Source organism: Prosopis cineraria, unplaced genomic scaffold (assembly GCF_029017545.1).
Source record: "Prosopis cineraria cultivar Desert tree isolate PC_DT_omini unplaced genomic scaffold, ASM2901754v1 PC10, whole genome shotgun sequence".
Taxonomy (NCBI): Eukaryota; Viridiplantae; Streptophyta; class Magnoliopsida; order Fabales; family Fabaceae; genus Prosopis; species Prosopis cineraria.
The window spans coordinates 27928564-27949818 of record NW_026555341.1 but is presented as its reverse complement, the minus strand read 5'-3'; the positions used below and the strand labels follow the sequence as shown (position 1 = coordinate 27949818).

The following is a 21255-nucleotide window of genomic DNA, read 5'->3' as shown; positions in this document are numbered from 1 at the left end:
CCAACTGAGAGATTTTGCAAGAGATTGATTTCAAAAGATGGTTTGTTTTAATTTATTTCATAAAAAAATTAATTTTTAAAAAATATTTATTTTATGAGTTTTTATTATATTTATTTAAATTTTTAAAACTAATCAGAGTTTAAAAAAAGCATATTTTTATTATTTTTAAAAATTATTTTAAGTAACTTTTAAAAATAATCTAATGTGATATATGTGAAAAAGTGTTTTAAAAAAATGAAATACATGAATATATCATTAAATTTTAAAATAATATAATAATAAATTATTTTTATAAAAAAAAATAAAGAAAGACATAATTAAATTTAAGAATAACTATCTACTCATCACTTTGTTATTATTATATTTTATGTTGATTATTTTATTTTATTTTATTTTATTTTTTAGTAAAGTTGACCTTTTTATGTGTAAGGCTCAGATCCAACAAAAAAATGTTTGAGGCTCTCTTTAAACTATGGGCCCAATGAAACAAAGCATGTTAGAGTTTTTGAACCAAAAATTGTAAGCGAAATTGAATTCTCTCTCTTTTTTGGGGCCGATAGAGAAATTGATTTCTCAAAATCGGAGATTTTGGCAAGATATTGATTTCAAGAGATGAAATTTATTTTTACTTTTTTATATCCTCATATTTTTTTTACTGTATTATATATTTATGTCAATTAATATATGATTTTAAAATTTAGTCCCAATTTATAAATTTTAAAAAGCCTCGACTAATTTGTAATTGATCCTTAAGTGGACAGAGGGAGACATAAAAAGCAATAATTTCGAAAGTGAACTTATTATTGAATTGATAAAAGTACTAACTCTAGTTGATGTGAGTGGTTTAAGTATTTGTATCACTTAAACAAATTATTAAAAATTATACGAGTACCAACTTATATATGATGTGATAAAAGTAAACTTACTATTAGCGTCAAATAATTTAGTCATAATCAAATTAATTAATCTATTTAAATTATATGCTAACTATTTTAAATTGACAATACCAAAAATAATAACGAAAATATAAACAATTGGTTTTGAATAAACAATAAATTTTTAAAAAAATTGAGGTAAGTAAAGATGAGTAGTCTATAAGCATAATTTCATAAAGCGAAGCATATTTTATAATTTAAAAAATAAAATAATTATGAGACGTGATCAAGTTAGGAATAGGATTAACCGATTTTCTAAACAATGGACGTAGGTGACATTTTTAAGTCAGAGAGATAATTAACATTTCAACAACTTAGTGAGTCATTTCTAAAGTTGACTTTGACTTTAAAAAAAAAAATCACATCACATGTTAGGCATCAGTGCGACCTAGTTCATATTACAACGATTTGGAAAGCTTAAATTAAACTATAACATCAAGTTACGCCGCAAGTAATGCATAATTAGGCTTCTTAGATTTTTCTAATTCGAACAATTTTTTATTTATTTATGTTGATTTTGGTGTTACCAAACAAAAGAAGAAAAAAAGACAAAGAAAAGAAAAGAAAAGAAAAGTAAGTTGGTGGCTTGACTAAAAATTATAAGGAAAAAAAGGCCACGTGGGATTCCAAATTCTGGTGAATCAATCATAATTAGACACAACACAAGCAAAGCTAGCTCCTTGAAATTGAAAATGAATAGAATGAGAATGTATAGCAACGTTGGAAGAATATCCCACAAGCAAGTTCATCATTCCAACATTTTGAATGGAAAAACAATATACTCTTCTGTATATAAGATAGAGAGAAAAAAATAATTAATTTTAATTCTATTTATAAAGTACTGTTTTTTATGTTCATTTTTATTTTTTTACCCTTATTAAATATTAAAAATAATTCTTTTATCCTTATTATTGGGTAGAGATGGAAACATATTAAATTTTAAGATAAAATTAATGAGGTTTAAGATTTTTATTAATTTTAATAAATATTAAAAATAACTTACAAATAAGACAAGAGAAAGTATAATATCACACTCATGCATGTTTCATTTATAAGGCACTTCTAATTGTTTCATTAGGATCAAGTAAAGATGGTGAGGTTAGTAATTTTCTCTCCGAATAGAATGAATTTTTTAATTTTATCCACCGTATTTACAATGCATTTTCTCTTATAATTAATGATTGTAAATAAATGTAATATTAGAAAAAAATTAATTAATACTCTATTAAGTAGCTTATAATAAAGATCATCTATATTTTCTAGAAAGTGCTTAATAATATAATATTTAGAGAAGTATTTTGATTACTTGATTCGATAGTGCTTAAATCAAAATTCATCAAAGATACAAACTATAGATGCTTGAATATTGATAATAATATTAGGTCAAACCTTGTCAATGAACAAATTGAATAGGTTAAGGCTTAACAATTAATAATCTATCGATAATGAATTTAGAGAGAATTAGGAGTTATAGCCACTTAAATATAAAACTTTGAATTTGAGATTGTGTGAATGTTAAAAATCTATTTTAAAGAGAGCTATTCCCATTTGAGGCCTAGCAATACTTGATATAATTGTACAAAATATTAGACACTACATAAATAAGAAAGAATATTGATGAAGGACCTTCAAAATGATTTAATATCAAGCAAGAACTTGTAACGAGTAATTAAATATTAACAATTGATAAATGAAAGTTTAAGTTTTGACAAGTATCCAATCTATCTAAATTTTTGTATGATAGTAAACCATTTTAGTAGTCCTCGTTGATATTCTTTCTACAAACAATTAATTTAGATTAATCATTGTACTATACATTAAATAATTGCTAAAAAACACAAGAGAAAAGGGGTTAAAGGGTCATTTATCCCCTGAACTTTAAGTTCAAAAACACCTAAGATTCTAAACTAGCTTTTTTAGAATGTTTTCTTTTAACTTTTAAAAATAGTACAACGTCATCCCTATAATTAGTAAAAGTTAATTTTAAAATTTAGTTAATTAAAAAAAAGCCAATATGAAAAAGGGTCTTAAAAATTATAGAAAAGAATTAAAATTTTTTTTAGTCATTTGTTATAATTTTTATGTCCTTGTTTATAATTTTTGTGCTATTATTGTTTTTTTAAGTAATATTTGAGGTATTTTTTTATTATTTTCTTATTAACTAATGATCAAAATGAGCTTTTATTAATGATAAAGATAACACTGTTCTGTTTTAAAAAATTAGAGAGAAAAATTGTATTAAAAATAAATTTAAACTTCCCATCTTCTTGAATCAATAATTTAGGGAACAAGCATGAAAACGAAAGCGAAATGTCTTGTCAGGTAAGATTTCTCATCTGAGGCTATAACTGCTTTCCCATTTGTTGAAGTCATTGACCTTAATTATTCATAACGATCATAACCAAATGCTTTTGTTCTAACTATCAAGTCTCAACATTTGTCCAACATCACATGTTCCAAAAACTAACATATTTACGTGTTCACCTTTCTTTAATTCTTGGCATCTGATTCCTAAATCTTGTCTCTCTTTTCTTCTTCCATTTAGGTTAGGACATACCTAACCTAATTCCTCTTTTTAAAACCTGTAAATTCTAACATAATTAATTGAAATTGAATTTTCATGCTTTAAATTATTTCTTCTAGATTCCCACACACATTTTTAATTTCGTGACACGAAAAAAAGAAAGATTCCCTGTACATTCTAGGGGGTGTGCAATCTTGCTCCATATTTAACTTGAACATCTAAATCTTTTTTAAAAAAAAATTGAAAATTTAATTATTGTTTATTTTAAGTGAACAAAAAATATGAAAAGAACAATATTTGCCAATCATATATGAGATGTAATTAATATCATTCGAAACTATTAAAAAAATATAAACAAAATTGGAGCATACCATCCAATGGTTGTTTTGTTCTTGTAATATTGATCTTGATGTTGATCGATAAACATTTTCAACATATTTTAATATAGTGCGCCTTGTTATGATAATTTATGTTGACTTTGAAATTATGGAGTTTTGATTAAAAAGTGAATTCTTAACCACAAAGCTAGTTTCGATTCCTTGCCAGAAAAGGCATATGCATTATTATTATTATTATTACTATTATTATTATTATTATTATTATTATTATTCATCACATCTTTACTTGACTTTGTAATTAATTAATTAATTTAAACATCCATATTTTCATTTTTGATGATAAGTTCTCCGGCCTCTTATATAAGGTATTATTCCAAATATTTTTTACATAGATAAAAAAAATTTATATTGCTTTATTTTTTTTTCAAAAAACATCCCTATGTAATTGCCAATCATACCCTTATTGATTGAAGGGATCGAATCCCATGTCATGCATTGCTCAAGTTATTACAAAAGCTCTTAAAATTAGACCCTTACTATAATCCAAAATATATATAAGGTATTTTTTAAAAGTCATGATAGATTTGATCATACTAGTGGAAGAGTATGAAGGCATAATCAAATTTGTATAAGTCCATAAGATCATTTCTATATTAAAACTCAGAAATAGAGATAGAACATAGAAGCTACCTGAATCCATCACCATGTTTTGAGGGTGTGTTTTTTGAATTTGTCACTGGTAGGAATTTTGTATGTTTTTAAGAAGGAAAACTAGAAAACGTTCATTCTAACTAGCTAAATCAGTGACCACAATCCCTATTTATAGAGTTAATAGATTTACAAATCATAAATATCACCTTAATCTCTACACATTTATCCCATCACAATTATACCCTTAAGCCTTTAAACTTAAATCCAAATAGATCACTTTATTTAGACTTAATTAAATAATGGCCACACATTTTTAATATATACATGTGTGGCCCATATGTTGGATTTTCTTTCCAACAAGTCATCCTTAGTCTAAAATATTATAATGCATAGGGTATTTTTTTATAACTTTTTAATTAGACCCTTACTTTATTTTAAAAAATGGTCAATTAAAATTTCAATTTTTGGTTAGTAAGAATATTGTAAATAAATCAAATATTATATTTATTTCACTTAAGGATATAATTGAAAAGATCTCTCTATCAGAAATTATAAAATATTTTTTAAAAAAATCACATGTATTAATAAAACTCATTAAATATATTTTATAGTTTTAGTTTTTCAAAACAGAAATATAAACTTCAAAAAATTAATATCCTCCCACCGAGCCAAAATAAAAGACCTTGATAATTAATTTATGATTCTCAAAAAATATTAGTTGAAACTTTTAACTTCTAAAAAAATTACATCTTTCTAATTTTATTCTTATTAAATACCATATATGAGTGTTTTATTAATGATAATTAAAATTTTAGTGCACAATTTTTTTCAAAAAAAGTAGTAAATAAAATAGGGTGTAATTGAAAAAACAATTATAAAGGTTAATCAATATCCTATATTTTAGACGGAGCAAAGTTTTTAAAAGATGTCTTATATTATGGTCCGAAAGAAGTATTAAAGAAAGAAAATATAATAGGAAGAGTAATATTAGAAAAGTATAATTAATGAAATCTTATTTTTATTAAAGTGTCTTATATTTTAGAATGTTAAATTTCTTTCAAAATTATCTTATAATTTAGAACTGAAGGAGTACAATTTTTTAAAATATTAAGATTTTAACTAATTTTTCTTGTAATCTTAAAGTAGTTATCAATGCTCAAGTTGTGAACTGAGTTCGTGGAATGTTGAAAAAAATTAAATATTAATGACAAGCCAGCCAAACCTAATCTCTATATGATTTTGCTGAACCTTAAGGCCTGTTTGGTTGGAGGCGAGGGGAAATTTTAAAAAATCTTCTCTCCTCTCCCCTCCAAAACCTCCCCCCTCCCAAATTGGGGGGGAGCCGCCCTCTCCTCCCCTCCCTTTTAATCAAACAGAGTCTTAGAGACTTCTGTATTAATAAATTTTAAAATGAAAAGATTATTTTATCTTTATTAAAAATAACAAGCTTTAATCATAATTTTTATTTTGTGAATCGCAAGAGTTAAACAAGAAATCATAATTTATCAAATGTAATTTTTGTTATTGAAAAAAAAGCCTCAATTACAATTTTTTTAAGGAATAATAATTTTTGTTTTGTGAATAACAAGAATTGAACAATAAATCACAACTTATCAAGTTATAATTTCTATTATTGAAAAACAAGTTCTTAAAATAACAACTTGATTCACAACTTTTGTTTAAAGAATAATATTTTTATTCAAAGAATTATAAGAATTGAACAAAAAATCACAACTTGTCAATAAAATTAAATTAGTCTTTTCAATCTAAAATTTATCGACACAAATTCTCAAAGACTTTAGTGAAATTACAGAATTTTGAGGAATCAAATTATTATTCATATAATTAAGAGGATTTTATTATATATTTTCTTTTAAAAAAAAGAAACTAAGGGGGAATAATTAACTTCAACGAGAAGAAAATTTAATAGTGCATGGAACACAAAAGAAGGTCAAATTCAATGGCCTTCTCTGGTGGAAGAAGGATGGAAAATTAAAGAAGGTGGTCTGAGAACCAACGTGTACTCTTTTCTTGGCATTTTCAGTTGAACTTCAATTCAATTCTTCTAAGTTCTACCCGACAATCTCGGACCACCACTATATATATATATATATATATATATATATATATTTTCTAATCTATTCGTCCCTTATTTTATACTACATTACATGTCTCATTTCTTCTCCCGATTAAATTATTTTTTTGTCTGATTCACATTATAAACTTTGCGTTTCTATATAGTCTTATGTAAGAAGATGGCTATTGATTCAGTTTTAAAGTAGGATTGTTATCGATTATGACAAATTAAATGACAATATTTGAATATAAGCCAGTAAATATTAAATAATTTTATAAAATGAAAATTATATTTTTGAGACGAAAATAAAGAAATGAAATAATTTTATAAAATTAAAATTATATTTTTGAGTTGCAAATAAAGAAATACGCAAAGTGACATAGAAAAGAAAATTTTAACCACCAATCATTTAATTTAACCGATTGAGAGTTACAAAAACTTAATTAAAAGGAAAGAAGGAAATTTCGGATTGGCTTTGATGCTATTAAATTATTGCTCCTCCCATATAAAAATATAAGGCATTTTTAAAAAGTTAGATATTAAAAAATATAAAGTATTTTTAATCTTTTGAGATGTAATAATTATCTTTTTTTAAAAAAAATACTCTTATTGATAATGACTTTATATTTTATTGTAAGGCATTTAATAGGTATAAATATAAAAAAATAAGGCTACTTTAAAAGTAACTAACTACTTTATTGGAATGAAATTCAATTAAAAATGTCTTACATTTTTTAACGAAAAGAGTATCAATTATTTAATATAATTTTCTTATAAATTTATTTTTCCACAAAATGACATTTAAGAGATTATTTTGATTTTAAATTTATTATATATTAAAATGATAATAATACAACAAAGTATAAAAATAAAATATCAAATTTGGATACATGTGAAAGATGATCTGCAATGGGATGTAGTCAAAAAAGACAAGAAGAAGAAGAAGAAGAAGAAAGGAAGTGGCGGATGGGAAGGCGCGTAAAATGGGAAGAAGGGAGGCTAAGACTCAACGGTCAAATGGAAGTGACACTTTGACCGTTTCTTTGGTTTCGGTAGGCCACGTACCCAACCCCTTCCTTCATTCCATTTCGCCCTGACACCTCTCAGCCAGCTCTCGCACCCAATGTTTTCAGAACTATCATCTACAAGAGAGAGAGAGAGAGAGTCGTCTGATTTAATTATTTGGGCCGTTTTAGTAATTAAATCGGGTTAACTCATTTTGACTCATACGGTTTTTGATGGCCCAGAAAAACTTGGAATTAGGGATGGTTGGATTTTATGTTGGACACATACATGAATCGTATGCGACACAATAATTTTATTTAAAGCATTTTGAATTTAAATTATTTTAATTCTTACAAGAATTATTATTTTTTAAACGACAGAAGTGCATATTTATCTATTATTTTACATAATATTTCATTTAAGTCCTTCAATTTTATGAAGTATTTTTTCAAGTATCTAATCCTATCACCATCAATTTTATTAAAAAATAATATTGGCATTGAACTTTTAAATGTTAATATATTAAATTTAATTTTTTAAAATAACAATGATTGATACTAAAATGTCATCATTTAATATAGGATTAAAGGTAAAAATGTTCATGAACTTTTTTTTTAGGGACACCTAGTATGCTTAAGTGAAGGAGGATGCAAAAGTTACCCCTAACATTAATGAAGTGTGTGCAAAAGTGAATAACCTGTTAAACCTAACTAATGTTTGTTAACTCTAACGGCTAAAAAAGAAACAACATAAGGTGCAAAAATATTTATAAAGTTTTCTTTAAGAGTTTATGCTATCCTAAAATCAATAATGATACATAGATATCAATTAACTTTTTAAAACAGGCCAACCCTCTCCAATACATTAAGTTCTATTCTTAAAACATTATAAGCAACATCAAGTTATTTTAATGGATTGGTAAATGTTAGATCAAGTATTTTATGTAAAATCTTAATTCAATAATTTAAAATTTAAATTTAAAATCATTTAAAAATGTATTTTAGCAACATAATTTTAAAGGAGAATTATAGCCAACCCCCTCAAAAAAATTTATCACAAAAAAGGACTAACAACAAGTTTTATTTGAGAAAAACAACTCATGTTTCCATTTTAACAACAATTCATTCCGTATTAGTCTTTATTTGTGATTAATTCTCTTGAGAGGGTGTTAGTTGTAATTCTCCCTAATTTTAACTACCCTATTTCGTATGTACTTATTACACAGTTTGTCATAAATATTTTTTGAGAAATTTTTAATAAGAAAATATAGAAATTAATATAAGGTTAATGAACATCCTAAACTTTAAATTATTGTGCCAATAACATCATGGACTCTGAACTTTAAAAATGTGCAAAAGCTCTCTTCAATTTTTAAATTTTAATTGTTCGAAACCTCATCATTAAATCAGAGAAAATGATTGTTACTTTTGTAATTATGGGATCTAGTTGCATGTGGATATTGCACTCATCTTGGCCTTTAAAAATAATGGTCATTTTTTTTTAACTTAGCTACATGGTTTCAAGTGCTCAAAATTTGAAAGTTGAAGGATATTTTTGTGCATAATTCAAGCGTTTAGGATTCCAAATACTATTTGTACAATAATTTATGATTTAACATGCTCATTAACTCATAATATATGAACGTTCAAAGAGTGATCAAATTTTTCATTCATTATTCTATTTTATTTCATGTCACACACACGCGTTTTTGAAGTCGAAATATAAAGTGATTGATTACAATTTGGAAGTGTACAACGGTGCATTGGGAAAAAAAAATTATTGCGGGAGACGTAGAAGCTTCTTTTTAATACATTAGAATATAGGATGCAGGACAAAAGAATTAAAGAATAAAGTAAAACATTGTTATCAAATAATTATTTTTGAAACCGGATTATAAAAAATATATTTTGAAATCGGATAGCAGATTCTGGTAAAAAAAACCGGATATTAGATAATTATTCAAATTAATAATATTTTTAGACACCGGATTTCATTTTAAAAAAAAAAACATAAACCTAAGGATTCACGAGCTAGCAATGCTGAATATGGCCTGCTGTCGTTTGGTACGTAATTTCTACATATTAACAAATATTTGAAAATTAAAAATAATGAATAGCTTGACGTTGAGAAATAATATGGTTAGCAAACTAAATTGGGGAATGCTTAAAATTCAAAAAAAAAAAAAGAGTAGAAAAGAAGAAAAGTCCATTTTAGAGACCAATTAATAGCATCTCATTCATTAAAATCACTTGTTTAAACAATACAAGAAATTCTTGCATTGACCTAGTATATCACATCATACATGCTTTGTCTAATAAAAATATGTCATGTGAAATAGTTGTAAATATAAGTTAATTTTATCATTAATGATGATAAAAAGAGAAAAAATAATACATTAAAAAGGTACTTTATCTTAAAATAAAACTATAAAAAATGACACATTAGATTTTATTTGATTAAGCTTGGTGTAATATGTTTTTATTAGTCAGAGCATGTATGGATGATATGGTACACTAAATTCATGTAAGAATTTCTCAAACAACACACCTTTGCTTCAACTATAGATATGCGCATGCAAGTGATGAATTTAGTAGTTTTAGTTTTGTTAATTTAATTTTTACACAGTATTGGTAAATACATGATTAATTAGTTTCTACTTTCTAGATGGAGGGAGGTTTTGAGATGATATATGAGAAAATGCACTGAATTTTTGAAAATTTGCATCACTTTGTTATCATTACAGCATTATTTTTTATTTTTTTAAATAGAAGTGGAGAATTATGTCTTAGAAAGTACTAAAAATTTATGGATTGGTAAAGAAAGAAAGGAAAATGAGAACAAAATCTCTTCAAATTATATAAATAATTTAATTTTTTAAAATGTCATAATTCTACTAACATTTTAAAGGATTTTTGTGTCAATAAATTTTAAATTAAAAATAATTTTTTTCTATTGATAGATTAAGATTTTTTGTTCAATTATTGTGATTCTTTAAATAAAAGTTATTATTTCTTAAACAAAAATTGTTATTAGAGCTTGTTATTTTGAGAACTTTTTTTTCAATAATAGAAATTATACTTGACAAGTTATGATTTTTTATTTAACTTTTACGATTTACAAAATAAAAGTTATTATTCCTTAAACAAAATTTGTAATTAGGCCGAAGCTTGTTATTTTGAGATAAAAATTACACTTAACAAGTTATAATTTTTTATTTGTAACATCCTAATTTTTATATAATAAAGAAATTGTAGAATTTAGGTTTTGAGGAAAAAAATGATAATAATAGGAATTTATATTATTTGAGGTTATTTAGAAATAATATTATGATTAGGTATTTAATTATGAATTTAAAAATTTAAATTTAAAACCACATAAGCAATATTTAGTTAAGATATAATACATAAATAATTTTTTTTATGTGTGTGTTAAAAAAAAAGAGAAGGTAGAAGGAACAAAAAAAAAGGGGGTAGAAGGATGTTGTTTCTAAGTCCCACATTGGTTAGATGAGGGAAGAGAAGAGGTGCCTTCATGTATAAAAAGGAGGGGGTGTGTGCATTAGGAAGCATGAGAGGCTAAGATACAATTTAGAGAAAATTGTAACTTTTGGCCCAAAGGTTTGAATAATTAAATTCAAACCTATAGTTTTTTTTAATATAATTTTGGGACTCACAATCCCATTTTTATATTATTTTTCTCTCTTCCTCTCACGTTGCTCGGCGTTTTCTCGCAAGGGGGGATTATTTTCTTTTTCTTTAGGTATGTTCTAACTTTCCTGTTTAGATTAGCATTTAAAAATTTATTTAATTATAAAATTAATTTTATAGTTATTTTCTAAATAATATTAGCTTTCTAGTGATATGATTATTTTGTAGGATAGAGTAAATATTTTAATTAGGATTTTTCTATAGGATAGTTAATCTGATGATATGATGGATTAAAAATATAGGTTAAAACTCTTAGGGATATAATAAATATTATAGAATATTTTCTTGAGGTTGAAACTCATGTTTAAGAATTTTTGAGTTAAAATCTAGATCTATATGGTTGAATTTATGTGGAATTTGAGATGTAGGGATAAACCTATGATTATTAAATATTTATTTAAGTATGAATAGGTATTTTTGAGGTTATAGAAATGTGATTTGAGGCTTCAGGATAATTTTAAAATTTAATTTATTTTTGGACAAATTTTTAGAATATAGAAGGATGAAATTGTGATATTAGAAGTGATTTGAGGATAAAAAAAATAGTTTATTAGGGTACGAGAATTTTAGAAAAGAATTTGGAAAGTTAAATGAGGTATAAATCTTAAATTAGTGTTAATATGGATTATAGATCTAAGACTTTCTAACTATTTAAATTAGAGTTATTTATTTTAATGTAAAATTAATATATAGTATTGTGAAATAATTATGTAGATTATATTGACAAAGATAGTGGTGAAAAAGAAGTTGTGAAGGGAAACTTGTTATTCAAGACACAAGGTAACCATTATTAATGTGTTGTGATGGGTGTGTTTGTGAATGGTTATGTGTTGTTTTGTTGTTTGAAAAAATTATGAATTATTGAAAATAAATACTGTTATATACTTCCGTGAAATCATTGCCAAGTGGGTTAAAAATTTATTTTTATTTATCATGATGAGATATTATTATTCGGATATATTTCTGTTTGGATATTTGAATGATGCATGACTTGTCAGGGTATTTTAATATATGGTGTTAATGGAAATTTCTGTTCGGTTAATTATTACCACGTGGTAAGCCCTCATTGGACCCAATGAGTGGCGTGTCGCTTGGTCCAACTCACTTTTGACCGGGTGATTTGGCGTCCGAGCATGGCGAAAGGAGGATATAAGGTGCAGTCATGCAAATTAAAAACTTGTTCGGTTTGTTTGAAAATATTGTTCGGTTAAATGTTTTGTGTGCCCACTTAACAATCGCATGATTAGTTACATCCGCATGCATCATTACATATTAATTTTTGGTTACTGAGACTTTTAAGTCTCATTCCCCGTGGTTAATATTTTTACAGGAGCGAGTCCGGCCGAGAAAGCACCAGAGGTGTAATTATGGTGTATGAGACACCATCGTTTACGTTGCCTTTTATTTTGGATTATACAATGTATCTTGTGCCAACTTAGGACATATCTTCTTTGTGGAGCATGTAAACTCTAATCCTTTTTAATAAATGCATTTATATGTTCAAGAGGATTATGTCTGTCCCTTTTAATTTATGACCTGATTTGAATAACATGCTATGAGGATCATATCCGTCCCTCATGGTTCTAATTGCTTTTTGAGATATTTTAAGACCTGTGGTATATTGTCTTGGATGTATCATGGTAGAAATTTTTCTACCATGATAAGGGTATGATAAGGGTTCAATAAAAAAAAATAATTTGTGAATTAATAATTTGCGAAAAATCGGTTTGTAAATTTGAGGGTGTTACATATTGGTATTAGAGCATTATGTTTCGAGCCTCTATTTTAGTAACACTTATTTAAATTTTTGTTTGAAACTATTATTTGTGTGAATTTAATATGTATTTATTATGTATGGTGCATTGCATATAGTCGGTTGGCAATATACATTGTTATGGTGTTTCTCATTGTATGACCATTATATAGCTAGGCTAATTTTATTATTTATATCTTGTATCCTTTAGGAGGGGAGAGAAAATGCCTGTTACTCGTGGTAACTCAGGATTCCAACATGAGCACCTGCCACCGCCACTGCCAAATGAGGAGCCTGACTTGGCGGAATTAAGAATGCTTGTAAAAACATTAACAGACAAGGTTCAAGGATATGAACAAGAGTTGACGGAGCTAAAGAGGCAAAAGGTAACTGAAAATGGAGATAGGGCTCATATTGAGAGTCATGTGGGGGAAGGCAGTTCCTCACATCCCGCCACTCCGAGAGATCATGAGTCTAGAAGGAAGGAAATTAGGCAGGAGGAACAGAGAGCCCCACCGACCATTACTGATGTGTGGGAAACTGTTAGGAAGTTTAACCCTCCTACGTTTGATGGTAACCTTAAACCATCCGTGGTAGAGGAATGGGTGAAGAGACTCGAATCCATCTTTTAAGTAGTCACATGCACCAGGAATCAAAAAGTACAAGTAGCATTAGTGCTCCTAGTGAAAGGAGCAAGAGATTGGTGGGAGACAGCAAGGCCCAGGGATGATTCTACACTCACCTGGGAGGAATTCAAGGAAAAATTATTCAGGCATTACTTTCCATCAGAGTTAAGGTCTGAGAAGGAAGCGGAATTCCATGCCTTTAAGCAAGGGAACCTCGATGAGGACACATTCATTGCTAAGTTTCAGGAGTTATCTAGATACTCCACGTACCTGCAGTATAGGGATGATTTTGAATGGAAGGCTAAGCGCTTATTGGAGAAGGCTAGACCAGAATTGAGGGAACAATTGGCTCATCTAGATATCCGAGATTATGATGAAATGTGCATAAAACTACAAATAGTAGCTCGCAGTAAGAAGGAGGTTGAGAGAGAGAAGAGGGGTTATTCATATAGTAGACCCCCAACCTACCCTCGACCCACCGGAGGCATTATGAAGAAAAACCATCAGGGTTCGAGTAGCTCATGGAACCAAGGAAGGCAGAAGGGTCCATTTCAAAGGGGCCAAGGACAGAGGAGCTATCATAGTAGTTATCACGGGTCACAGAGGAGCCCAACAGTATCTACCCCTGCCCCGAGTACAACGAGCTCTCAACAGTGCACTAAATGCGGGCGTCGTCATTTCGGACAGTGCTGGGTCTGTTACATTTGTGGGAAACCCGGTCACATTGCAAAGTTTTATGGGGACAACCAGGGCTCAAATATGAAGAACCCTTCCCAACATCCTACTATCTCTGGCCGTGTGTTTACTCTTACTCAGGACACCATGAACTCCCCAGATGCCATTAAAGGTAACATCAAAATCCTTCATCATGATATTGTTGCACTATTTGATTCGGGTACTACACACTCTTTTATTTCTAAAACTTGTGTAAAGAACCTTGATTTGCCTGTGTGTATTTTACCTTTTGATATGAATGTGTCTACTCCTGTGGAAGAATCTGTAAGGACTGCTAAGGCATGCCTTAACCTAGTAGTCGAGTTTAAAAATAGGAAAACAACTATGGACTTAATTATCCTACCACTGAGAGGTATGGATGTAATTATGGGAATGAATTGGATGGCTGTAAATGGTGCTATCCTAGATTGTAGAGAGAGGAGTGTGTCTTTATCTTCTTTGTCGGTGACCCCAGTCGAGACTCAAGATCATGTTTTCTTGTCGGCGGCGCAAGTTGATAGATGTATGAAGAAGGGTTGCCAGGCCTACATGGTTTTCTTCTCTATCCAAGCTGAGATTGATGAAGGCGTGAAGAATATCCCAATTTTCAAAGAATTTGCGGATGTATTTCCAGATGAAGTCTCCGGTTTACCCCCAAAGCGCAAGGTAGAGTTCTCAATTGAATTGGTACCCGGTACAGGGCCAATTTCTAAGGCTGCTTATCGGATATCCCCTTCAGAGTTAGCGGAACTGAAAAAGCAAATTGAAGAGCTACTTGAGAAGGGTTTCATCAGACCAAGTGTTTCACCTTGGGGATCTCCAGTCCTTTTTGTAAAGAAGAAGCACGGAAGCCTCCGATTGTGCATTGATTATAGACAATTGAACAAAGTAACCATCAAGAACAAATATCCACTTCCGAGAATCGATGATTTACTGGATCAGCTTGTGGGATCCGCAGTTTTCTCAAAGATTGACTTAAGGTCAGGGTACCACCAATTGAGAGTGAGAGCAGAGGATATACCTAAGACAGCATTTCGGACGAGATATGGGCATTATGAATTCATGTGATGCCGTTTGGACTTACGAATGCTCCTACGGTATTCATGGATTACATGAATAGGATCTTTCGACCCTATTTAGATAAGTTTGTAGTAGTGTTTATTGATGACATTCTTATTTATTCAAAGGATGAGGAGGCTCATGGTGAGCATTTAAGAATCGTCTTGCAAGTTTTGAGGGAACATAAGCTTTATACCAAATTAAACAAGTGTGAATTTTGGCTCTAAGAAGTAAAGTTTTTGGGCCATGTTGTGTCCAGAGACGGAGTTGCGGTGGATCCTAGCAAGATTGATGCAGTGATGAAGTGGGAACAGCCAAAATTTGTTATAGAGATACGAAGCTTTTTAGGTTTAGCAGGTTATTATCGTCGCTTTATTAAGGGATTTTCGCAAATTGCGATGCCCTTGACTAAGCTGACTAAAAAGGATGCCCCATTTATTTGGACTGACAAATGTGAAGCTGCTTTCCAAGAATTGAAAAAGAGGTTAACCACTACTCCAGTATTGACTATTCCTGACCCTGTGGTGCCGTACACTCTGTACATTGATGCTTCTTTAAAGGGTTTAGGATGTGTTTTGATGCAAGATGACCGAGTGGTTGCCTATTCCTCTAGACAATTGAGGCCACACGAGGAAAATTACCCTACACATGACTTGGAGTTGGCTGCAGTTGTGTTTGCTCTGAAGATATGGAGACACTACTTGTATGGATCTAAGTTTCAAATCTTCAGTGACCATAAGAGCCTGAAGTATTTATTTGATCAGAAAGAGCTTAATATGAGGCAGCGACGATGGATGGAATTTCTGAAGGATTATGACTTTAAATTACATTACCATCCGGGTAAGGCTAACGTGGTAGCTAATGCCTTAAGTAGGAAGACTATTCATGCTGCACATTTGATGGTTCATGAATATCATTTGTGGAACAGTTTTCATGATGTTCCAGTGGATGTGATTGAACATCAAATGGCCGCACTCCAGGTAGCAGACTTTGAGAGCAAATTTTGGGAAGATCTCAGAGTCTCACAGCAGAGTGATGACTACTTGAAGAATATAAGGAAGGAGATAGTAGTAGGTAAAGCCCTAAATTTTACCATCTCTGATGACACAGTGATGAGATATAAAGGTAGAGTTTGTGTACCTAATGATCCAAGATTGAGGAATATCCTTTTAGAAGAGGCTCATAGGAGCAAATATACAATTCATCCCAGTATAACTAAAATGTACCATGATTTGAAGTGAGGTTGGTGGTGGCCAGGAATGAAGAAAGATGTAACCGAATTTGTTTCTAGATGTTTAACGTGTCAGAAGATAAAGATAGAACATCAGAAGCCAGCTGGAACACTGCAACCGTTAGATATTCCAAAGTGAAAATAGGATGATATTTCCATGGATTTCATCACTGGATTGCCAAGAACACCCTCGAGTAAGGATGCTATTTGGGTGATAGTAGACCGACTCACCAAATCGGCTCACTTTTTGGCGATCAAGTTTACCTCTACATTAGAGAAATTTGCTGAGATATACATTAAGGAGATAGTTAGACTTCATGGTATACCCTCTAGAATTGTGTCAGATCGTGACCCAAGGTTCACTTCAAACTTTTGGGGTGCGCTACAGAAGGCTATGGGTACCAGACTGAGTTTTAGCACCGCATACCACCCCCAAACAGATGGACAAACAGAGAGGACGATCCAGACTTTGGAGGACATGTTGAGAGCTTGTGCCATTGAACTACCAGGTAGTTGGGATAATCATTTGCCATTAACTGAATTTGCTTATAATAACAGCTATCATTCTAGTATTGGGATGGCGCCTTATGAGGCCTTGTATGGAAGGAAGTGTAGATCGCCTTTGTGTTGGACAGAATTAAGTGAGAGAAGTATCATTGGTCCAGAAATTATAGAGCAGACCACCCAGAAGATTGCAATGATTAAGCAAAAATTGCTAACCGCTCAGAGCCGACAGAAGAGCTATGTTGATAAGAGGAAACGGCCGTTAGAGTTTGAAGTAGGAGATCATATATTTTTGAAGGTTTCTCCAGTGACAGGCATTGGTAGATCCATTAAGGCAAAGAAATTGACACCTAAATTTATGGGCCCGTATGAGATCTTGGAGCCAATTGGATCTACTGCATATAGAGTTGCATTACCTCCACAGATTGCAGGTATCTATAATGTGTTCCACATATCACAGTTGAAGAAGTACAACCCGAATCCCTCCCATGTTATTGAACCTGAAGAAGTAGAATTAAGGGAGAATTTGACCTTTAGATCCGAACCGGAGCGAATTGAGGACTTTAAGGACAAACAACTACGCAATAAGACCATCCGACTCGTGAAGGTGATTTGGAAGGGTGGAGCCCTAGGTGATGCTACTTGGGAGACCGAGGAGAGTATGAGGCGAGATTATCCACATTTATTTGCTTAGGTACATAGTTTCTAAGCTTATCTATTAAATTTTGGGGACAAAATTTCTAAAAGGAGGGGAGAATTGTAACATCCTGATTTTTATATAATAAAGAAATTGTGGAATTTAGGTTTTGAGGAAAAAAAATGATAATAATAGGAATTTATATTATTTGAGGTTATTTAGAAATAATATTATGATTAGGTATTTAATTATGTATTTAAAAATTTAAATTTAAAACTACATAAGCAATATTTAGTTAAGATATAATACATAAATAATTTTTTTATGTGTGTGTTAAAAAAAGAGAAGGTAGAAGGAACCAAAAAAAAGGGGAGGTAGAAGGTTGTTGTTTCTAAGTCCCACATTGGTTAGATGAGGGAAGAGAAGAGGTGCCTTCATGTATAAAAAGGAGGGGTGTGTGCATTAGGAAGCATGAAAGGCTAAGATGCAATTTAGAGGAAATTGCAACTGTTGGCCCAAAGGTTTGAATAATTAAATTCAAACCTATAGTTTTTTTTAATATAATTTTGGGACTCACAATCCCATTTTTATATTATTTTTCTCTCTTCCTCTCACGTTGCTCGGCGTTTTCTCACAAGGGGGGATTATTTTCTTTTTCTTCAGGTATGTTCTAACTTTCCTGTTTAGATTAGCATTTAAAAATTTATTTAATTATAAAATTAATTTTATAGTTATTTTTTAAATAATATTAGCTTTCTAGTGATATGATTATTTTGTAGGATAGAGTAAATATTTTAATTAGGATTTTTCTATAGGATAGTTAATCTAATGATATGATGGATTAAAAATATAGGTTAAAACTCTTAAGGATATAATAAATATTATAGAATATTTTCTTGAGGTTGAAACTCATGTTTAATAATTTTTGAGTTAAAATCTAGATCTATATGGTTGAATTTATGTGGAATTTGAGATGTAGGGATAAACCTATAATTATTAAATATTTATTTAAGTATGAATAGGTATTTTTGAGGTTATAGAAAGGTGATTTGAGGCTTCAGGATAATTTTAAAATTTAATTTTTTTTTGGACGAATTTTTAGAATATAGAAGGATGAAATTGTGATATTAGAAGTGATTTGAGGATAAAAAAATAGTTTATTAGGGTATGAGAATTTTAGAAAAGAATTTGAAAAGCTAAATGGGGCATAAATCTTAAATTAGTGTTAATATGGATTATAGATCTAAGACTTTCTAACTATTTAAATTAGAGTTATTTATTTTAATATAAAATTAATATATAGTATTGTGAAATAATTATGTAGATTATATTGACAAAGATAGTGGTGAAAAAGGAGTTGTGAAGGGGAACTTGTTATTCAAGACACAAGGTAACCATTATTAATGTATTGTGATGGGTGTGTTTGTGAATGGTTATGTGTTGTTTTGTTGTTTGAAAAAATTATGAATTATTGAAAATAAATACTGGTATATACTTCCGTGAAATCATTGCCAAGTGGGTTAAAAATTTATTTTTGTTTATCATGATGAGATATTATTATTCGGATATATTTCTGTTTGGATATTTGAATGATGCATGACTTGTTAAGGTATTTTAATATATGGTGTTAATGAGAATTTCTGTTCGGTTAATTATTACCACGTGGTAAGCCCTCATTGGACCCAATGAGTGGCGTGTCGCTTGGTCCAACTCACTTTTGACCGGGTGATTTGGCGTCCGAGCATGGCGAAAGGAGGATATAAGGTGCAGTCATGCAAATTAAAACTTGTTCGGTTTGTTTGAAAATATTGTTCGGTTAAATGTTTTGTGTGCCCACTTAACAATCGCATGATTAGTTACATCCGCATGCATCATTACATATTAATTTTTGGTTACTGAGACTTTTAAGTCTCATTCCCCGTGGTTAATATTTTTACAGGAGCGAGTCCGGCCGAGAAAGCACCAGAGGTGTAATTATGGTGTATGAGACACCATCGTTTACGTTGCCTTTTATTTTGGATTATACAATGTATCTTGTGCCAACTTAGGACATATCTTCTTTGTGGAGCATGTAAACTCTAATCCTTTTTAATAAATGCATTTATATGTTCAAGAGGATTATGTCTGTCCCTTTTAATTTATGATCTGATTTGAATAACATGCTATGAGGATCATGTCCGTCCCTCATGGTTCTAATTGCTTTTTGAGATATTTTAAGACCTGTGGTATATTGTCTTGGATGTATCATGGTAGAAATTTTTCTACCATGATAAGGGTATGATAAGGGTTCAATGAAAAAACAAATAATTTGTGAATTAATAATTTGTGAAAAATTGGTTTGTAAATTTGAGGGTGTTACATTATTCAATTCTTGCAATTTACATAATAAAAGTTATTTCTTATGCAAAAGTTGTAATTATGGTTTAACTTGTTATCTTTAATAAGGATAAAATAATCTTTTCTTTTTAAAATTTATTGACATAAAATTTTTTAATAACTTCAGTGAAATTATAACATTTGAAAGGATGAGATTGTCAATTATATAAATTAGAGAAATTTTATTATTATTTTTTTTTTAAAAAAAGGCTCCAAATCAGGTGCTTTTGAAGCATTCACGTTATTGGTTTGTTGCATTTCAGAAGTTCAAGCAAAATCATGCGCTCCATGCGTTTGGATTCAAAATATATATTGAGTTTAAATTTAAATAATATTAATAGAAAAAGTCAGGAAAAATGAGGAAAAAAACTCAAATTGAAAAAGTTATATAGCTCCAATTAGTAATGGACTAAAGTTCGAATTTGAATTAGTCAATGATGTTCTCATATAGTTGTCAGTTGTCACAAATAAGAAGGAATTTGAGATTCAACTGAGAAAGTTGAGATAAATGCATGCAATATATATTATTTTTGGTTGTACATGTATTGGTTCCATTTTATTATGAGAAAACGAAGATTACAATTATAGGAAAAGATGCAGTACGAGAATTTGCAATCCATGGCAAATAATTAAGGAAGCCTTTGAATTAATAGATTTAAATTTGAAGTTTAGATCACACCTGACAAAATACATGTGTTTAAAATTCTTTATTTTGATAGTTTGAAAATTTTTAAATAAAAAAAAGAAATGAATTGAGTTTTGAAATGAGAATGTTTATTTTTAATTTTTTTAATTGATAAAAGATGAAAAATATACGAGTCATAAATATATAAATAGTAAAAATGTAAAAAGAATGAGATGTTTGGAAAGTGATAGAATTTTAAATAATTAAGGTGTAGAATGAATTTAAAATTATACAAGAATTATAATTTAAAATGGATCCAGATTAAAAAACTTTTGTATATCAAAATGAGACAATTAGTCCAAATTTTAATTAATCCAAATACACCATAAAAATATAGTAAATGGAGTTATAAGTAATGTTATTAAAATTGGACCGGACATTGAATTAATTAAAGCACTAGTTCATAATTCAAAGGTTGAATTGGGATTGGATC

At 29.4% G+C, this 21255-nt stretch overlaps 1 long non-coding RNA gene across 1 annotated transcript; it reads left to right on the top strand.

Moving 5' to 3' along the window:
• Positions 1-18256: 18256 nt before the first annotated feature.
• LOC129284647 (uncharacterized) lies at positions 18257-19825 on the top strand. Its single transcript, XR_008586905.1, has 3 exons — positions 18257-18424; positions 19086-19151; positions 19701-19825. It is a non-coding gene; the product is annotated as an uncharacterized LOC129284647 (long non-coding RNA).
• Positions 19826-21255: the final 1430 nt, after the last annotated feature.